Source organism: Sciurus carolinensis, chromosome 19, assembly GCF_902686445.1.
Source record: "Sciurus carolinensis chromosome 19, mSciCar1.2, whole genome shotgun sequence".
NCBI classification, from domain to species: Eukaryota; Metazoa; Chordata; class Mammalia; order Rodentia; family Sciuridae; genus Sciurus; species Sciurus carolinensis.
The window spans coordinates 29,815,508-29,832,761 of NC_062231.1; the positions used below are offsets into that span (position 1 = coordinate 29,815,508).

General features: G+C 53.2%; 1 protein-coding gene across 1 annotated transcript in view; it reads right to left on the minus strand.

Annotated features, from left to right (window-relative positions):
* The window catches only part of Tafa1 (TAFA chemokine like family member 1), a 412,280-nt gene that overhangs the window by 199,963 nt on the left and 195,063 nt on the right, over positions 1-17,254 (minus strand). The gene's annotated exons all lie outside the window — the stretch shown is intronic.

Below are 17,254 nucleotides of genomic sequence, written 5' to 3' on the forward strand. Positions count from 1 at the left end.
TGCAGGGAGCTGAGCACAGCCGCGGTCAGGGCCTCATGCAGAAATGTCACCGACAAGGCGCTATGTTTAGGTTCCTGGAAGACCGCCACGGTGCTCGCTGACCCCTGCCCTGCGTGCCCAGGCGTCAGCCTCCCCTCCACTCACCCCATCCTGGCCTTTCCTCCTCCCTTCGCTTCCTTCACCATATTTTCTCCCAGTGGGGGAAATGGTGATAATACCCATCAAAGAGACGGCAGACGCCACAGGAAGAACACCCGAGGAGTCTAACACAGAGCTGGCGATTGGACAGCTCCTCCTCCTCCCTTCAGCCCCTGCAGTGAGCCCAGGCACCTCTGGGCTCTGGCTGGGACCTGCTACACCTCAAAATGTCAACGTCTAGGCGCACGCTAAAGCATCCTTCTTCCTCCAAACGGAAATGGTGCCCTCTCCCCTGGTCTCTTCTCATCTCGCTCTTCTCAGAATACTGTTTTCCAGAGCCAGCACCTGGCGTGCTTCCTCAGAATAAGGAAGACTGATAATGGCAGCCCGAGACCTTAGAACCCTGCATTTGCAGCTGCTATCATCAAAGGTCAGAAGGAACGATTCTCAAAGTGGGCCTCACCTCCCCGCACCTCTCAGCAGTCAGAGGTCAAGTTAGCGCTTTCTCTGGTGAGCTTGTGGTAGGTGAAGCAAGAGAGCTGAGCCACCGTCCCACTCCGTATCCACGGCCACGTCTAGCAGCCTCAATATGCGGTGGCCACTGTCCAGCAGAGATTCATCATGTGCACACAGACTTACCATTGAGGATGCTTATTTAAAGAAATAAGAGAAGTTGCAGAAAATGTACTCAGAGCAAAAGACAAGACAGAATTGAAAGAAGATACAAATAGGGAAAGCCAGCATCTTCTCCTCCCTTTAGTATTTAAAAAAGGAAATCCGTCAAGCAGCCTTCAAAATGTAGGGTGGGACAAAATTTGCAAGTGTTGACAGAGGAATCTTCACACAATTGTCTTTTCATGAAGAAAAGTCCCTGAAAATCCCTACACAGGGTGCGTAAGTAGAGGCAGAGAGAGAAAGCTCTTCCGCCTATGGGGCAGGCTCTCTCAGGACCGCCGGGCAGGCAGGTGTGGAGCCCAGAGCTGGTACAAGCCTGGCCTCACACCTGACTTCCGACACAATCCTGGGAGGCACTTGGGCTTTTGGACCGAGCTCAGTCTCATCCGAGACAATGCATCACACCCACACACCCGCAACCGACTGGTTTTTTTTTTTTAATAGAGTTTGGTGTGCGAAGTGCTTAGCAGGCCAAGCATGGGTTCCGAATGTCTTCAATTTTGATGATTTTATTTTAAACTAAGTAGTTGGCAAATAACAAGTGTATATGTTTGTGATATATAGTAAGTGACGAATATATACCCATAATAAATGTGCATGTCTATTCTTAAATGATAAGCTGCGGTACTCAGGGGCACCACGTGAAGGGGTGTAGCAGGCTAGTTAACACGCTGTCTTATCCCTGTGTTCTGTGGTCAGGTGGCAAGAACGGCTGGGAATACCCTGTCTCCAGGGGAGCAGACGCCCGGCTTTCCCTAGCAAGGTTTCCCTGGCAGAGAGGACGGTTGGCGAGCTGGAGCCATCTCTGGGGACTGCTTTCACTGGCGCCCAAGCGTGCTGCACCTTCTGCAGTGTCTGCAGAGAAGGTGGAGAGTGCTGGTCCACAGCCCGAGAGTGCCTGAGCCTGAGAGTGGATGGACGTGCCTCATTAAAGGCCAGCCAGGCGGGCTGTAGCCTCAAATTATGGTAACAAGCCAAGCAGAACCGCACGCGTGCATACCTGTGCTGGCAGCACCCTCCAGGGCGGAGGACGCAAGGGCAGGTAACCTGAGGACGAGGGTAGCCAAGGTCCTTCAAGCCTCATCCCCACCCTCCCTTGCCCCAGGCGGTGGACCCCACCATCTCCCAGTGCCCCTGCTCCCAATCCACAAGATGTAGCCTGCAGCCCCTACGTTTCAGAAACACCGTTTCCAATCTGAAGCAAATTGCCGTCACGACAGAATGACAAGCCCGTGCGCCCAGAGCACCATAAAGATCTGCCAGTTTGTTTGTGACACAACCCTCGTAAACCATAAAAATGAGCAAAAAGCCAGCATTGACAGGGAAGATCCCGAAGGGCAGCCGGAGAAGGCCGAGGACCCTGCTCCCGTCCACTCTTCCCGATGACGACAGGAGGCATGTTGCCTAAAACTGTCCACCTCGGGGCGCGCACAGCCCGAGACCTGCAGTCAGAGACACTCCACCTCCGTCTCAGTCTTGTGAGCCAGAGACGGAGCTGCCTTCTGCACCCACTGCTGGGACCCCTACTGCAGTGTGTGCAAGTGCAACAACCCTCCGGCCTTGAGCCGAGTCGCTCTAGGAGAAAGACTCCCGCTCCTGTTTCATTCGGCCCACGCTGACCACTCTCTCCGTGGGTATGCTGACCATGGGTGCTTCCTTCTGCCAGGGAAAGAAGTGTTCATGTGCGATGTGCAGCTGCCGGGTGAGGGTAAGGAGGGTAAGAGCGTGTGGCCTGCCTCCGGGAGCCTAGTCCAACCGCTCCGTCCAGCACGGGGTGGCGCTACCCTGGCAGCATCAGGACTCTCTTCTTAAACTTCAGAGTGTCCAGGTGACGCGCGACAGCCAGTGAGCCTGCGGGAGGTGACCCGAGGCCAACATGACCCCGCACTTCAGCCGGTCGGAGCCACGTAGGAGCCACGTCGGAGCCACGTCGGAGCCACGCAGCCCAGAGGCAGAGCCGGCTCTGCCTGGGTCATCCTCACAGCTGGCAGATGTGGGAATGAAGAGTCTGGAGTGTTGGGTCCCTTCTGTGGTGACCTGCAACAAGACGGACCCCCAGCTAGCGGCAAGGTCCTGCTTCCCTGGCTCATGGGCCCTTCTCAGGCCTGGAGATGAGGCACCCAAGCCCACCCCACGTGGAAAGATGGAAGCACCACGGGGTTTTGGATGTGGCCCAACCTTGCCAGGGGCCAAGCTGGTCTTGGAAAGCTGCTGGGCAAGAGTGCTAGCTCACCCCTGATCAACCACAGAGATCTCGCCAACCAGGCTGCCTGGACGGCAGCAGGTCCAGGCTCTTGGAATGTGCAGCCAGGGTGCCAGTGAGACTTGAGCAAGAAACGACTGAGACGAGGAAAATGAAACCAACACTACGAGAAAATCACACGTGAAGTCGTGAAGTCGAGAGCGAAGCTGTTGGAGCTGCAGAAAGGGGTTTCGGGAATCTGTCTTAGAAGAGCTTCCAAGTGAAACAGAACCATGACGAGTGGAAATAAAACCAGATTATGGAAATTACACTAAACTGAACACATCTCGCTTTGCCAGTAAAGCAGCATACGAGTTTCTAAACTCAATACTATATTTAAAAATGCTCCAATTTGTGCATATATTTTCTTACAGAAGTGCTGATTCTGTAGGGAGATGAGTTGTTATACAAAATCTTAACCATTAGCAATAAAATCTTAACAGGTAGCATTCATGCACGTGTTTTGTTATTAATAACTGCCTTTCTCTGTCTTCTTGGAAGTAGCATTAAATTGATCAAGTTTTGTTCTTGAAAGAGCAACATAGTTCATTGTGCACCATTAAAACACATTTCAAACAGTTTAAGCAGACGTTACCAAGTTTTTCTCTGACGTACTATTTCCATAAATAGTTCTATGGACTATGTTCAGCTCAAAACAGGCCGTGCCAGCGTCTGGTGAGGCCAACAGGGAAAGGTGAACTGGGCCGGGAAGCAGGCCGGGTGGGAGGGTCCCCACCTCCAGCTTCTTGCTGTGGCACTTGGAGCCAGAGGCCAGGCTCTCTCACTTCTGTCTTCCTCTGTAAAGTGAGGCGACAGGATTGAATTGTATCACCCCTTCCAGAGCCAAATGCTAGTAACTCCACAACTATGATGAAGTCCCCAGGCCTCAGCATCCCCACAGAAAAGATGCTGTGGTCTTAAAAGCATCTCTTCCCCTACTAAGCAGGGCTATGGTGAAGGTGAATAAGATAGTTTCTTTGAAAAACATTTGGGAGAAAGCACAGCTGGCAGCATAGAGAGAGTTCAAGAGCACCCCAGGGTCAGGCCTGTGTGTCCCAGCAAAGAGCCTGACGCGGGTGCTGGGTACACATTCCAACTCAGCTGCCCAGTTCCAGGGGTCAAACTCTGCATGGGCACCGGTATTCCTGAAAAGCATCAAACTTCCAGCCCACGCATATTGCGGGAAGGACACGCAGTGCTGACCGGCATCAAGCGGCTCTCCTCCTGCAGCACACAGGACTCCGTATTCAGGTGAGCAATGTAAGCACCCTCAGCAAAGCTGGAGAAGCCCTCCACACAGCACAGGGTGGAAGATCTTAAATGCAGACCCCCGTGAAGTCTGCCACCCACGGGCCTTGACAGCCAGCCTGCCCACATTCCCAGTGTGCTGGTTAAATTCCTGAGCTCAGGATTCAGGGCTCCTGCAGTCATGGGCTAGCAGGCATCAAAGCAGAGAAACCAAGAGTGCAAACCTCAATGAACGTAGCAGCAGATGGAAACCAGCCTGTAACTAAGCTGAGTTTTGCCCAAATTGAGAAAGTCCTTGGTTCCCAAGGAAATTGAGAGAGTTCCTCAGATTCAGTCAACATAAATGCTTCCGTATAAAGAAAGAACCATCCTATAGTTCGGCTTTGTACAGCAAACTGATCGAAATTCACTTATTTTTTTCTATCAGTTTCTTGTGAAGGGACATCTCCATGAAAACCCTTTTTCTTCTTCTTTATCTTATACCAGAATTTAGGGAGGTTTGCAAGTGCTAAAGCCATTAAGCTAAAGGGAATACTTTGAAAAGGAAAAGATCAAACTACCAGCCCATGAGTACTGCTCCGGAATGTGTAGTTAACCCCCTCATGATATAACCTGGCTTAGTCTTTTGAATTGGTCAGCTTCTTGTTACCACAAGAAATTACCGAGATGGGATGACTTAAGAAGATAAGAGGTTTGTTTAACTTGCAGTTTGGAGGCTGAAAATGCACAGAACACTGTGCAGGCCCTGTCACCTCCTAGCAGCTTGGGATGGTGGAGGGTATGCAGGGGTGGTGGCCAGGGAGCGGGGGGGGGAGCCAGGCTCAGACTTTGATCATCACCCTGTGAAGAGAACTCCTAGGGTCACAGCACCCTAATAACTAAGTTCAACCCCAGGCCCACCTCTTACAGGACAAGCTCCGAGCACCTGGACCCTCAGGGGACAAAGCACACCCAAGAGTGGATACCATCAAAGAAACCCCAGTGCCTGTCCACTGCGCTGCAGGCCAGAGGCTTGCGCAGCACCGAGAGCTTACAGAAAGGAGGAGCCCAGGTCCCACCCAACGCTGACGGGTGGGAAGCTGCAGTTCATGGTGCTCCCTGTGATTCGCGAATCTCTGCCCGACGTGCGTTTCTAAAGAGGTGAACGCAGGCACCCTGACACCCTGGTCAGATTCTAGGTCACTGTGTGGATCTGCTGATCAGAACCCACCAGAACCTGAGATTACAAGGTCCAGAGGTGAGATCTCAAGAGTTCTCCTGCCAGGAGACGCAGGAAACCAAACACTGCCCAGCACATTTCTGATGGAGATCATTCTGGTCCTGCCCAAGGAAAGAAAGAGAACCTGGAAAACCTTCCCAGAGGCCATCTAGGGTGCCCGGATGAAGAGGACCAGAGACCTCAGATGTGCATACACGTTGACATCTGCTCCATGACCGAGAAACCACACCATGGGCAGCTGGTCTTTGCTGTGCTGCTGCATTAGCATTATCTGGAGTTTTGATTTGAAAATATCCTCTGAACACTCAGATTTGCCATGGCAACACTCATGGCCTGTACATTCGACTCTGTACGAGACTATATATGCTAAAAAATTGAAAAATTAAATTTACAAATAGCATGCGTTCATGACACCTTTAGACCTTGGGGGAGACACCTGAGATTCTAACAAGAGCCCTGCGGATGATCTAAATAGAGAAGCTATTTTCTCGCAGACTGCACAGCACATGAACACACCACAGACTGGCACTGCTTGAAATCTGACTTTACCCAGCAACGCCGGGGACAGGTACGGTCACAGCTTTCCCCTGGCAGTTGCCCCGACTGGGGCATTGAGGTCCCAGGCTCTCAGCCACCTGCACTTCTACAGCTCAGAGCTAAGGGAGTGTGGCTCGAGAGGCCCCTGGCCTTGAGAGAAAGCTGTCCCCGTGGCTGAGCAAGGCTGATACGGGGAAGCTGCTGCAGGTGGGCCCTCGTGCCTTCGGAGAGCGATCCAAGGCCAGGTGAGAACACAAACTGTTACCCTGCCCACACCCAGGCCTCAGCTTAAAGGTAGGCGCCGCCGACAGCTGGCCTGGTGTTAGAATCTAATATTTGGAAAATGTTTCATGCAGTCCTCTGGCTTTGAAAATTGTACTGTAGTAGTTAGAGTGAGGATTCTGAAAGAGAAAATTACTTGTAAATAGATTCATTAACAAGTGAATTCATTAGCAAATTACCAGTAAATGGATTCATTAGCTCCTCTCCTGTTAATGGAAAGTATACGTTTGTGAAAACGGAGCCTCAGTCTGTCACAGACTTAACAGCCTGTCAGACAGAGAAGGGGCACTCCTCTTTCACCTCCTGGAAGCTGTCCCCTCTTCAATATCTCTAGAAAAGAGCAAATCCCCAGGAGCTCAGGAGCTTGTAGACAAGCAAGCGGTCATCCCTCACAAACCAAGCAACCAACAAACCCAGTGGGTGCACAGCGCAGGCTTGTCTTCCATTGGTACGTCTCTGTGCTGGGTCACTGACCCTCCCATTCCCTGCATGGACACAGGGACTCCAGTTAGTGCTAAATGTCAGAAACTAAGTGGGAGATGGGGTTCCCTTCCCATTTAGGGAAGGACAGTGGAGACTGCTGATCAAGAGTGCATGATGCCCTCGGTCTGCAGAACTTCCCTGGTACAGAGCAGAGCTGGCGAACGGTTTCCATCGGCTAGATTTAAGGGTCACCACAATCAGAACCAAACCAATAAATGTAAATGGGCCATGTTTTTATATAGGACACAAGCCCGATTTACAAAACATGGGTTCGTAAGCCAAGGCTTGTAGGAGAAAGGAGTCGAGTTTGATCCACGGTAGTTTGAGGACTGGAGGGTGCTCTGTTCCTGACCATCCCTTCTCACTCAGATGGACCCTTCCACTATAATCTAATCACCGGGGCCTGAGATGAATGTGCACCTCATCTGACTCACTAGCCCTTAGGGGATTTATTGCTTCCTTTTGGCAGAACGGCCACTCTCTGGAATGATTTCTTTTATTTCCTGTTGAAATCCAAATACCTGTTGAGTGACAAGCAATTCATCATGAACGTCACTCCCTCCCCACCTCTCCAGGGAGGCCGAGCGGCTCCACTGCCACTCCGGCCAGTGTCAGATGACCTCTTCCAGCCTTGCCCCTAAGCTGCACGCGGGCCTGCTTGCTGCTGGTGGGACTGATCTGACACCCTCCGATCAAACAATCACAGCACTCCTTCTCCCTTGGTAGGGGTCAGTCAGACAGGAAGGTCCCCGAAGATCGCTTTCAGAAACCAGGACTGAGTGTGGCAGGCCCACTGCAGAAACCAGGCTATCTGTAGAGTCCTCGAGCATCGCCAGCTTCCCACCCAGGGGCCACGCAAGCCGGCTCGGGTCTCACTGGTCCCTGTCTGCAAGGATTCCGGCGAGATTCTTTAGACAGGTAGACTCCCTCCCCACCAGGGGGAAAGTGTTTTATTTCAGAGATTTATGCAAATAATGGCACAAGAATCTTCTTTCAAGGTTAAAAGAGATCTGACATTTGAATTTTAGACAAGCATTAGCTGGCATTAGTGAAAATGAATACTGGAACGTTCTGTGTTCCGCAGAGACCACCTGAGGTGGCTTAATCTTGATGTGAATGATTTTCAGATGTTCCCCCATAATTAGTTCCATTGTCTCAGTCCCATAACCTAATATGCATTGAATTCTCCTGTTTTGTCTTCCATCCATAGTGAAGACCAAGGCCCACTGTGATCATTTCTCAACATACAGATGTATATCCGGCTTCCTACATAACTCCTAGAACCCCAGAGAAACTGACTTCCCAGTCATTTTTAGACATTTGCCAATTACGTCTGCAGCTTTGCAAGGGAGGCTGTAACTGAATCAAAGCACAATTGCCACCTGATAATGACCTTCAATCTGAAACTTATGTCACACAGTAATGACCTTCAATCTGTAACAACCCATATTAGAAGAGGTGAAAAAATTGTTTCAACTTCAGAACCTTGTTATTTATAAGTTACCTATTTCAACCTTCCACGGATTAAGCAGAAGCCTGACCTTCTAACTTCTTATCTTTGACCAAGAAAAGTGTCCTGATAAAACTCCCCATGAGGTTTCAGGAAGTAGGTATTGTGCTGCACAGCACTGGTGCCAGCTAGCTGCCAGAGGGTTGAATCATGAGCCAATCATCGCCTGCCCTGTGTCCCGATTAGGACTCTCCAATCTGGCTGGAGATAAAATATCAGCCCAGGCACTTAAATAGCAGTTGGAAGAAGAGCCAAGCGGCACCAGCAGAGCTCACGGCTGAGCGGGAGGAGGGAGGAGTGCGGAGCCCCGTCTGCAAGAGCACCTCTCACAGGTGGGCCTGCGCAGCCCAGGAGGTGGGGCCCCACCGTCACGGGAACCGGACAGGTCCCTGGGGGTTGGATGAAGGTACGGGAGACGGGATCGCACAGCCGTGTGTAGCGAGCGAACCCGCTGCCGCCGTGCACAGAGCCCAATCCAATGGCACCCAGCTTATGCACACAGAAAAGGGTTACTGCACCATCAGCAAGCAGGGAGGCCAAGAGCAGCAGCTCAGCTGGGTTTCCCGGGTTGGGTGGTAGTGCAGGAACTCACAGGAAGGGAGGAGTCAAGAGCTGCTGCTGGCTGGGAAGGAAGGGGTTCATGTCTGTTTTCCGTGCAGGGTTTCGAGCCAGCGACACCACTGGCCGACCGTCTGGATGCTTCTGCTCAGGTCCATCCTGAAAGCCAGTTCCCACAGTCCTCAGTGAGGCCCAGGCTGCTCCTGAAGATGACCCAAGTTAGGGAACTGTGTCCAGGGTGCCCAGGCCTCGCTGACTACAATGTTCAGTGTCTCCAGTGCCCTAACTTCCTGGGCGTGCAGGAGGCATAAACAGCACCTCCAACGACCAGCCCGTGGGCCTCAAGCTCCTGCACCTATTAGTCCATTTAATCATCACTGGAGATGTGACAGGGCCCTCATTGCTACCTTCTGCTGCAGGCAGCCTCAGCGGACTGGGTGGCTTCAGGAGGGCAGTAAGTGCTAGAGCCAGAGTTCAAACCCAGACGATGTAGCTCCAGAAGCACTTCCAGCTCTCACCCCAGCTGGCCTGTGCCTGCAATGGCCAGGCTCCCCAAGCTCAGGGCCCCTGGGGTCTGACCAGAGTGGACAAGACTGTGGAGACCTGGAGAGTCCTCACCCCAGCTGGCCTGTGCCTGCAATGGCCAGGCTCCCCAAGCTCAGGGCCCCTGGGGTCAGACCAGAGTGTGGACAAGACTGTGGAGACCTGGAGAGTCCTCACCCCAGCTGGCCTGTGCCTGCAATGGCTAGGCTCCCCAAGCTCAGGGCCACAGGGGTCTGACCAGAGTGTGGACAAGACTGTGGAGACCTGGAGAGTCCTCACCCCAGCTGGCCTGTGCCTGCAATGGCTAGGCTCCCCAAGCTCAGGGCCACTGGGGTCTGACCAGAGTGTGAGCAAGACTGTGGAGACCTGGAGAGTCCTCACCCCAGCTGGCCTGTGCCTGCAATGGCTAGGCTCCCCAAGCTCAGGGCCACTGGGGTCTGACCAGAGTGTGGGCAAGACTGTGGAGACCTGGAGAGTCCTCACCCCAGCTGGCCTGTGCCTGCAATGGCTAGGCTCCCCAAGCTCAGGGCCCCTGGGGTCTGACCAGAGTGTGAGCAAGACTGTGGAGACCTGGAGAGTCCTCACCCCAGCTGGCCTGTGCCTGCAATGGCTAGGCTCCCCAAGCTCAGGGCCACTGGGGTCTGACCAGAGTGTGGACAAGACTGTGGAGACATGGAGAGTCCTCACCCCAGCTGGCCTGTGCCTGCAATGGCTAGGCTCCCCAAGCTCAGGGCCACTGGGGTCTGACCAGAGAGTGGACAAGACTGTGGAGACCTGGAGAGTCCTCACCCCAGCTGGTCTGTGCCTGCAATGGCTAGGCTCCCCAAGCTCAGGGCCACTGGGGTCTGACCAGAGTGTGGACAAGACTGTGGAGACCTGGAGAGTCCTCACCCCAGCTGGCCTGTGCCTGCAATGGCTAGGCTCCCCAAGCTCAGGGCCACTGGGGTCTGACCAGAGAGTGGACAAGACTGTGGAGACCTGGAGAGTCCTCACCCCAGCTGGCCTGTGCCTGCAATGGCTAGGCTCCCCAAGCTCAGGGCCACTGGGGTCTGACCAGAGTGTGAGCAAGACTGTGGAGACCTGGAGAGTCCTCACCCCAGCTGGCCTGTGCCTGCAATGGCTAGGCTCCCCAAGCTCAGGGCCACTGGGGTCTGACCAGAGAGTGGACAAGACTGTGGAGACCTGGAGAGTCCTCACCCCAGCTGGCCTGTGCCTGCAATGGCTAGGCTCCCCAAGCTCAGGGCCCCTGGGGTCTGACCAGAGTGTGGGCAAGACTGTGGAGACATGGCGAGCTCCCATCCCATCCAAAACGGGCACCCCATCAGCATCAGCCTCCGGGGAGTATAGGCCTAGTGTTGTCAGGTTTGGGTATTTAAAGAGGTGCCAGAAATCTAATTTTATATAAGAAATTCTTTTTCTTGTGGGGGGGTGCTACCAGGAATTCAACTGAGGGGCACTTAACCACTGAGCCACATCCCCAGCCCTATTTTGTATTTTATTTAGAGATAGGGTCTCACTTAGTTGCTTAGTGCCTTGCTTTGCTGAGGCTGGCTTTGAAGTTGTGATCCTCCTGCCTCAGCCTCCCTCCAGTGCTGCTGGGATTACAGGCCTGAGCCACTGTGCCTAAGGAATTCTTTTAAAAGGAACATGAGGTCAAATGATGGATTGCAGGGGCACAGCCTGAGACAGAGGGGAAAGGGGGCAAAGGAGGGAAAGGGTCATGGGTTCAGCAACCCTGGGAAGAGGTGACGGTCAAGGCCTGTTGCCTGAGCAGCAGTCGGGCACTGTGGAAGAAGGGGTGATTGGTGGGATCTGTGCACGGAGGGCAAGATCTGTGGAGGGTTCCATCAGGAAGGACGGGGAGCAGGCAGCCAGGGCTCCCCACCGGGTGACGTGGACGGTCACTCAACACGTGGCTTCAGTTTTCCCCAAGGTAGGTCGCGTTACCCGTGAAGTCCTCTGGAGCCTTCATCTGGCCCTCTCCGTACACTGGCCCATGTCCTCCGTACACTCCACGCAGAGGCCAGGTGCTGGTCCTCACAGGCCTGCCCCTCAGGACCCTGCCCTGCGCTCGCTGGTCCTGGCCTTCCTCCTCTGTTTAAGTCTCTGCCTGCTCCTCCTGCTGAACCTCATCCTTCCCTCTTCTTCCTCCTCTACTGGACGCAAGACTCTGTTTTCTTCATTGCTGTGTCCACAGCACCCAGGACATGGCCTAGCCTGGGGCATGAGCCCACGAACCCTCACTGAGAGGCAAGAGTGAGTGGAAGGGACCTGACGGGGAGGTAAGCAGGGTCCCAGCAGGGATGCAGGGGGAAGGAGAGAGGCGGCCGCAGCACTCGGCACCTTCAAGAGCAAACCCTGCTTTTTACAGCAGCTAATAGGGACAGGGGACGGGAGGCGGTCCCTGGAGCTCCGTGCCCGAAACCTTGACCAGAGTTCCAGGCGGCTGGCCTGTGCCCACGGTCTCCACCGGCCAGGGCAGGGGCTATCCTGGGAATTCTCGGGCGGACCTGCGGATGCTGTCCAGCGGGAGGCCGATGGGCCACACTGGTGTGTTAAATGCGAATCACTGGTTTCGTTTTGTTTCTTGCTTAAATATAATCTTCAAGCTGCCACTTATTGCTGCTTTGCTGATAAACTGGAGATTTGGGAACGGTATGGTATTATGCTAAAAGTAAAGAGAAGCGGGAAGAAGGCAAAGGCCATTTCTGTCACCTGTATTGTAGTTATTTCAGAATCACCATCACATTACCATAATAAGAGGAATGGGGTTCCTTTTATGATTTTTTTTATGTAATTATGCCCTTTATGAATAGTAATTGACTTGAAAATAGATCCTTGTCCTGTGGGGTCAGGCTCCAGGGAAGAAGGAAATTGCTGGAAAGACGATTAAAGGATCGCCCGGCTTGCCCAGCACGGCTAGAGAACTCCCTTCTTCTCTGAATTCCTGTCCAACTCTGCACTCAAGCAATTTTTATTTTGCCGTAGGGGCTGGTCACCTGAAGAAATAATGGCTTTGAATTTTAAACGCTGTAAGGTGATTTGCGACTAAGTGCTCAGTGTTTGGGGAACAGGGCTGGTTGCTTGACAGTAGGAAGTGTTGCGGGCTGGCCCTGTACAGACGGGGGCCACCCGCGGGGAGAGCGCAGACGGGCCGGGCTGCGCGCAGAGCAGCGTCATTCCTGGCTTCGTGTCTGGAGTCCTAATGCTGAGCGCTGGTGAGGCAAGCCTTCTTGGAATGCCACAGGCAAATGTGTATGTGTCATACCGAGTCACACTGTAAGATCTAGTTCTGTAAGACTGGTGCTAAGACCATTTCCACATGAAGCCAAAACATCCCCCAAATCATGACAGCTGTGGGCTCAACCCCTGCAGGGGCACTGCTGTCCTCTCCATGGGACAAATAAGCAGACTGAGACCCAGTTCTCCCAGGACTCTAGTTAGCACAAGGAAGAGCGCCGGTTCAAAGTGCCACATGGCACACACGGCTAGGACATGGCTGAGGGTGACAAGTAGGTCTGATCATTCACGGGAAGGACTTTCTCTCCAGAATGGATGCATCCTGTGCTTTAAGATCAATAACAGTTTGCATACACATTTGGGAGACCGACCAGCAAGGCTTTGGAGAGCTGTTTTTCAGAGTCTGCATGACCCCAGACAGCTGGCCTTGCAGGGGTGAGACCATACGTCAGGCAAAGTGGTCTGTGGATGCTCCACACTTGGCTCTGGAGGCCACTCACCCAACACCCAGCAACTCTGGCCAAAGCTCTATGCTGGGTGGACTGTGTGCCTCCCTACCCTTAGCAGCCTTGATTCAAGGCTGCTTCTTTATATTGGAGAGGGTGGAATGACCCTCGGGGATCTCTTACCCTCCCAGTTTCTTGTCTTTTCCTTCCTGGGCTCCATGGGCTCCCGGTTTCTCCTGTTCATGTCCTCCAGCCCCGATTCAGCAAGCTGGTGGAGGGACCCACGTTGCTTTATCTCTTAAGCACCACTCCCCCTTGCCTGGCAACGATCTCAGCGTCCTCTGGGAAAAGTCCCCCTTCCATCCCACCCATTAGACACATGGAAGGAGGAGCCTATTCCTACTCCTGATGAGTTATCTCAACAGTGACCTGAGGACCTGCGCCAGGCCGCTGTAACCGGTATCAGCAACAGCTGGGAAGGACACTGCCGTCCAGGTGGGACTGCTGGGCGGACCTCAGCAGAAGGGTCTGCAGAGCAGTGAGTCCCATGGGATGAGGGTCGGGACCGGGAGAGCCAGCCCTGCTGAAGGGTCCTGCACCTGCTCCCCTGCCCCGCCCCGCGCTGCACACAGAGCCTCGCTTCTGCTGCTCAAGACCGTTGGGAGTGGCTTCTGAATCCAGGCTGCTGTGTGCATCATCAGAGTAGGCACGCGACCTTCCTGAAGAGCTAACTTTGATGGCTATCGCTATTTTACAAACTGCTTTTCTCTCCAAGCAATTCATCTCGTTCTTAATCTTTTCTCGATAACTTTATTTTATTTCTAGAAACATTAAGCCTACGGCAGATTGAAGTCTTCTGCCCACTAATGATCTGCAATTACATAGTTTTATCAAGTATTTCCACTTAATGGCTCTTATTAGGGTTTTGTACTAACCAAACTGGAAATTTCTTAGATTTATAAAATAAGCAGCCCCAACCTCAGACTTTGCAAATAAATCTTTATACAATATTTTTGATGCAAAATGGTTATCAGAAGCTCATGTGAGAATATGGTCAGTGTTCCATACTCACGTGGCTTAATTTTTAATCAGCGTTTGCTCTGTTCTCCCATCCACGTCTGAAAGGGATCTTAGAGTCTGTAACGAGTGCTCCACCCGCGGTCACTGCTGATTCGACCCCTCTTGCCCCTAGTGGTGTGACGTTCAATTTGTCTTCCGTGTACTGGGACACAGACCATGGCCGCGGAATCTCCGTCTCCTCTCCAACTACACTACATCATTAACAAGGACAGAAATCCACTCATTTCTATGCAAATGAAGAGACGGTGACAGGGTTGACTTGTCCCCAGTGCAGAAGACAGAGTTCAGGGTGCAGCACGCCCACCTGAGGTCTTCCCAACCCTCCCACAGAGACGTCCCCTTCACATTCTGATAGGATCGCGAGGGTAGTGTGTTGGGAAAATGCCACACGCCTGAGGTTCCTTTCTCCTACACAGGGCTGCATCCAGATCACGGCTGCACGGAACTTGCCAAGATGTCAAGAAGCCAGGAAGGCTAGTAAAAATGTATGGGCAGGGAGGAGGCACAACAGGGCGCCCTTCCTGTAGCCCCTCGGGGCCGCTTGCACAGATGCTGAGCAGCCTGTTGCCCCCAGGGCCCTGGGCACAGCCACAGCATGGGCACCAGGCTCTGCAAAGCTGACAGGCCCCGTGCTGTCCGCTGGAGGAGGCCTGCTGGAGTTCACAGAGGCGGAAGGACTGGGGTTGGCTCTGGTGACATTTTGGGACATAGTTGAGGAGAAAGAATAGGAAAACTCTTGGAAAAGGAGAGAATTTCCTCCAAAGAATGAACATAAAAGAAGGATTTAGTTCATATTTGAGAGCATATTCCAGGTGGATGTTTCCAATGATACTCATCTTTCAGGAACCAGGGGAGGAAAGGAGGAAGGACAATCAGGGAAGGCCTGCCGGTGGTTGGCCGTACCGCCACGCGGTGTGCTATCCCAGGGTCAACACCTGCTGTGAGCCAGCTCCATGGCTGACCACGTCACGTGGTGTTGGGTCTCATATTAGTCCTGAGAGGAAACAGGCACATCAGATGGCAGAGAGACCAGGCACAGAGGCCATCGGGAGCAGCAGGGCCCGCCGTGAGTCCGGCAGCCCAGCCCCACATGCAGACTCTGGCCTCCTCTGCAGCCTCAGACCGGCCTGGAGCCCGTCTCCACAGGTCCTGGTGTGCTGCGCGTGAAGGAGAGCGCCAGCCCGTCGGCACAGGAGCGGAGCTGTGGCGCTGCCTCGTGCCGGACGGCGGACACAGCACCACTCAGCCCGGGGACAATGCTTGGTCACTCGGCACGTCCTCTCCTTCACCATGTCATTTTGCATTTACAACAGACCGGGGTGGTCAGCAGCTGTTTCCTCAACTTACAGGAAGACGACTGAGACCAAAGGAGGGAAGCCGGCTGGCCAAGGTGACCTAAGATTCTGACACGACTCAATGTCATTTCCCCAGAGGGTGGGACTCTAAGAAAGATGGGGCACAGTGACAGCACAGGTCCCTGGGGGGTACTCTGCCACGGGGCGCCAGCATCTGGCTGGCCTTACGACCCTGCAAGCTCCACTTCAGGCATGGAGGCAGGTGGGGGAAGGAGCAGACCAGGGACAGAACCCGGAGCAGCGCCCAGGCTCCAGTCCTCAGGATCACGCCAATGTCCCCACGCACCCAGCCTGGATGGGCTCCCTCTTACAGATCCGTGAGGGACCAACCTACTTCCTCCTGTTTCCAGAAGAGCAGCTGGTACCTGCCACAAAACAAGGAAACGACAGGAGCTGATCCTGAAGAGCGGGCGCTCGCTCTTTCTGTGATGGTCCTCACGGGTCAGCAGGTTAGTACGGGAGGCTGCTCGCGGCCACTCAGCAAGCCATCAGTGGAGGAAGACGGCTGTTCCTCTCCTGACCTTTGCTCTCTGTGAGAGTTTCTATGGGCAAAAGCGTGGCCCAGTTCCAAATGTTTATCAAAGAAAGTGGAAAGATGGTAAAAATCTCCCTGCTGGCTGTTTCCAAGTGCCCCACGGCACCAGGTGACCGTCTTGCTCACTGCAACCACAGGCGCCATCTAAGCAACCTTGCATGAAATGAAAACTGGCACATTAGAAACATGTACGTTGAAGGTCTAACATGTAAATCACAAGGAAATCATTACCATGGGTTAATGTCCAGGAAAATCGCCTATCAAGATGCTTAAAGGGAATCAGAGACTCCACAAGTCAGGAAACCCATCCCCAGCCACGTGACCTTTGGTGGAAAATCAGCACAGCTCCGAAAGAGACTCTGTTGGGTAGGAACCCGGAGAGAAGGAAGAGCATGCCCCAGGCTCCAGCCGCACTGTGCCTGGAGGAGGTACCAGAGAGCGTGCCCCAGGCTCCAGCCACACCGTGCCCGGAGGAGGGACCAGAGAGAAGGAAGAGCGTGCCCCAGGCTCTAGCCGCACCGTGCCCAGAGGAGGGACCGGCTCTGGAGGGAGGGCTCCACTTCCCTCCTGGTGTGGTCGCAGCCCCTGTTCACCTGGTGGAACGTCACCATCTATCCCCACACTTCCATCCGAACTTCTGGAATGTGGAAACATTTTTAAGGGTTTGTGAAAGATGTCATCAACCCAACTATACAATAGGGCAAGGACTTCATGCATGAAAAGCGTGATTCTGAGCTGCCGGTGGTGAGAAATCGCTTTAGTGTGAAGCAGTCCATGGGCTTTCGAGGCCAAGACACAGGACTTCTAATTGTCTTTGTATCCTAGAACACGTGATACTGGGAAAACTAATTTTTCTGGAACTTAGTACTCGATACCTCTAAAATGGAGACAACAGTACTGCCCATAGGTGTTTGGTTTTCTTCTTCTTCTGAAAGAAATAAATATGCACCGTGCTTAGAAACACACCTGGCACGGAACAGGTGCTCACACATTGCCAAGTCTGGTGTGAAGGGCACGTGATTTCCACCTTCTTTAGATAATCACCCTGTCGTTCAGTGGAGGAGGAATGACCTTTTCAACAACTGGACACACAGGTAAAAGAAACAAACACGAATCTCACAACTTATTCAGAAATTAACTGAAAGGAAACCATGGACTTAAAT